Genomic DNA, 4,367 nt, shown 5'->3' on the forward strand with positions numbered 1-4,367 from the left:
TCTCCTGTAGGTGCCGTTGGCTTAGTCCTCCCCACATTTATGGGGATTGTCAGAAAGGACCGACCACATGTGCCAGAGGGCACGTTTAACTTGGAGGAAATAAGTAGGTCCTCAGAACAGACTTCATTTTTGCCATATCACTCCCAAAGGTATCTCACCTCAGTGAAGGCTGCATGGGAGGGTAAAGTGTACAGCTGTGGGCTCCTGCTGTCATGGTGACACCTCCAGTGTTGTGTGTTTTGTGTTTCAATAAACCCTTTCAAGGTTGCAGGGACTGCCCCTCCTGACTCAATGGCTCCATTTGGACTTAAGTTGCTCCTGGTAGCTGCTTCCTTGGGAAACCTATAGGTTTCTTGGGAGCCCTAGGAGGATGAAGTCTGGTTCGGTTTTAGAATTTATTTTCTGGGTTGGGAGCAAATCTACATAGTTGGCAGTGGACCTGAACACCATGTACCCTGGGACCTTGCCCCTGGGAGCCAGGCAGGCTGTAAGACCCCTCCTGCCACATGGCCACATCCTGCTCCTTGGAGGCTTCTCCTGCCTTCTACATCCCAGATCTTCATTGGCGGTATTAAAAAGCCCAGAGCTTGGACCTAGGGGCGGAGATAGGCTCCCACTTGTTTCCAATGACTGGGGCACTTGCCTTGTTCAACTGGTTAGGTCCTAACTTACCCTCTGGTTCTCAGTCAATGGCCCGAATCTCAGGTCTAGGATTGTATCTGTTCCTCCCAGGTCTTTGGAGACATCAGTCTTCCTGATGAAACCACAGTCTTTGTGGCTATGTCCATTCTGACACATCCATGTCACCTGTTGAAATTCTGTTTCTGATCTATTGCCTTGTCAGCATTCACCTCTCCTGAGTCCATCATCTGCTCCTGTGTCTGCATGGTCTCTGGGTCTCCGAGACCCCACATATGGCAGGCCCTTGTCCATGATCACCCACGCTTGCAGATGGATAACTGTCTGATCAGAAAACCCCAAATCTGAGCCTCATTTCTATTCTCTTTGTTAATGATACAACAAGCAGATTTTTCTAGTGATCAGAGACTATTTGCATTCTTTTATTTTCTGAAAGAATTGATTGTTCTTGGTGACCAGTTGGATGTATCCAGGGACCCAGGAGAATAATTAGCAAGCTCTGTTATTAATCATGAGGATATGTGCTGCATATTCTATTTTATGGTGTCTTTTACAGCCACTGAAGTAAATATAAATGTCCTTTCTGTTCAAGATAATGGTCACTTGCTTTTTGCTTTGGATTTAATGGTTGGCTTACTCTGGGATTTAAAACATCAGCATGTTGCCTATAGGCTTAGCACCCAAAACAGTTTCCAGGATAGGAGGGGTGAAAACAGAGTTGGGAGTACAGGGCAGTTTGAAAATCTAGGAGGCTGATACTTATGAGTGACCTCCCACAGAACTGTAGATGAGGATTATGCTTGCTCTTTGAGTTGTCTTGTGTGCCTAAGCTGAGTGCCTCTTAAGTACCTGGTACATAGATGCCCTGGCCTTTGGTTAGTGACTGTAAGCATGGAGATATTGGGAGTCTTGGCAGACTTTGTGGTTTTCAGGGAGGTCAAACTGTTTTGAAAAGCTGCGTGTGCACCCACTGGCTCACAGGAGGTGCTTTGAGGATGGCCGGGTTATTATCAGCAACGTTATTTTTTCCACAGCAGGACCAGAGCTGGCCAGCCTCTACACTGCAGGCTGGAGGAGCCTTCTTGCCACGGCACAGGGACACCCTGGAAAGACGGAGCTGCTCTAAGAGGGCCCCAAGCAAATTCCGGGTAGCAGGGCTGATGGGAGGTTTACAGCAGTCCTTAGTGTGGGCGCCTGTGGGAAGAGCAGCGGTAGCGGGGTGAATGGTCAGGCAGGTGTGGCGGGAGCAAGAGACGGGCTCTGGGCCGGGGCGTGATCTGCAAGTTCAGAACTGGCAGGATGAATAAAACCAGAGTGTGGTGCGTTCCTGGCAGTGGGGAACACGGGACCCATTGGCTGCATGGGAGGGTCCATATTTAACAGGAGACCTTGAACACCAGGTGACCTGCTGTTCCCGCTTTGTGAACTGAAGGAGGCCCCTACAGCCATGTTCGGCAAAGAGCCGCTTGTTTAACAGCCCTTGCCGTCCCCCTCCCCACATTTTTCTCCTTCCTGTTTCCTTTTGTTCCAACCCCCTCCCCCCCTTCTTCTTTGCCGTACTCCGTGAAGCAAAGCCTGCAGGGTCAGACTGTCTATCTGACGGAAGGAGGGCTCAACCCTGAGCAGAGTCACTGGGAGCCCTGGGCTGTGCTGTCGCTGCTGTTTTCCAGGGTCACTGCCTTCTGGTCAGGCCTGGCTGCTCCTGGAGATGCCATGGCAGCCCAGCACCAGCCTGCTTCTCCTCTGTGCCAGGTTGCTGTCATTGGCCAGGACTGCAGGGATGGTGAGACACGTTCTCTCAACTCTGCCTTTGGTTCCTAGGTGCAGAGCTCTGACTTTTCTCCCCGTATCTGTCCTCCTGGGGAAGGATCAGGCTGTTGAGACCAGCACAATGATGGGTGTTCAGCCCTGCCTTGTTCAGCCCCCCCCCCCCCCCATCCATGATTTTCCTGTGTAAACCAGCCACTTGGGGTCCTATTAAGTCCTGAATTTTGCCTCTGTGAGCCTGGGTGACACTGCATCGGCAATCAGCCTCCAGGGGATTGTAGTTTTGCTGAACCAGGGACCCTGTGGAGTTGCAAGGATGGAGAAGAGTGCTTTTTGGGGTGTGGTCCCAGGACAGCCACCAGCCCATCACCTGGGAACTTGTTAGGTATATAGACTCTCAGATCCCTGTCCAGACTCGCTGAATGAAACCCTGGCCTGAGGCCACCAGTTGTTTTAATAATTCTTCCAGGATATGCTAATGTAGGCTTACCTCTAAAAGTTCCACCTCGATGGCTCTCCGCACAGCAGAATCCCCGGAGAGCTTCGCGGGCCTGAGATTCTGAGTTAGTTGGTCTGAATGCACACCAAACCCCTCCCAAGATTTGTGGCTAACTTGTTACTCTGAAATAATGTTAGATTGCCAGCAGATTTGCAAATCCATCATCTCCCTTTCCCTAAAGTCAACACCTCACACAACCAGACTGCCTTGGTTAATAAGATGGACATTCATTTTAGTTATTTAGTGTTAGTGATGGTACAGTACAGGTGCTGCTGATCTTGCCAGTTCCTCGCCGATGTCCTCTCTCTGTTTGTGGATCCCATCTAGACAATGACTACTCTTCATTTTTCTCATCTCCTCAGACTCATTTGATCCGCAACAGCCCAGCCTCTCAAACCCTGCTGTGTTCTGAGACCGTGACGCTTGGGAGGAGTGTGCTGGTTGGAGACTTTGTCTGGTGTTGGTTTTCTCATGACTAGACTTTGAGGGTTTTATTAGGGCTCCCCTTTGTTCTCCCATCCTGCCATAGGAATACGATACTAATGTTGCTCTTTGAGGCTCCTCAGCTGGGGTTGGGACTCTAGGTTTAGTCTCATGCCTTCCAGATTCTTCCAGAGAAAGAAGACACAACTTAGGAACCCCTTGTCTCTGCGTACCTGGTGGGGTTTGATTTCTTCCAAATCAAAAAGTTTTCAAGAAATAAAACCCATAGACAACAGTAAAGTGATAAGCACAATTAAAATGGTATTGTGGTTTTGATGTTTACATTAGCTATAAATTAACTCTTTAACCATCCCTAATTGTAATGACCAGTGACTATAGCACCACCAGAACCTTAAACATTCATCCCCTTCCTCCCCTTGAGTATTATTTCTCACCTAGGCCCTGGGTCCTTGGAAGCCAGGCCTCTTGGAACATCTGCCTACAAGGATACACCCTTTCCAGAAAATTCTCATAAGGAGATTTAGTATCAGAAGTGCAATTTTTCTTTCTGGGAATATAGAAGTAGTTGTGATTTTTTTCTAATTCTTTCCCTCCATCCCAAACAGGGAAAAGTGACCAGAATGTGAGGCAATTGGGAGGGAAACCACATCCATTGAGGAGCTTCGAAGGGGCTGAGTGAGTTCTCTCGGAGTAGTTCTGATTCATAAGTATCATGGCAGCCACACCATGAGTAGCCTCTAATCCTTTCTCTCCCTCTGGCCTGGCTCCGAGTCTCTGGCGGTGGCCAGCATCACCACCCTGGGCCGGGCAGCCGGAAGTTAGGCTGGTTTTCTTAGTTCTCCTGTTACCAGATCTCTGAGCTGCAGCTTCCCTTCTGTGGGATGGCAGCCGCTGTCCCCAGGTGTTCTTGACAGGTTGTAGTGACCATGAATAGAGCTGCCAGAGGTGATAAGGAGAAGCATCATCACGAACACAGCACTGGCAGCTTGTCTACCCAGGAGCCCTGCTGCTTTTGCAG

This window comes from Peromyscus eremicus, chromosome 14 (genome assembly GCF_949786415.1).
Source record: "Peromyscus eremicus chromosome 14, PerEre_H2_v1, whole genome shotgun sequence".
Taxonomy (NCBI): Eukaryota; Metazoa; Chordata; class Mammalia; order Rodentia; family Cricetidae; genus Peromyscus; species Peromyscus eremicus.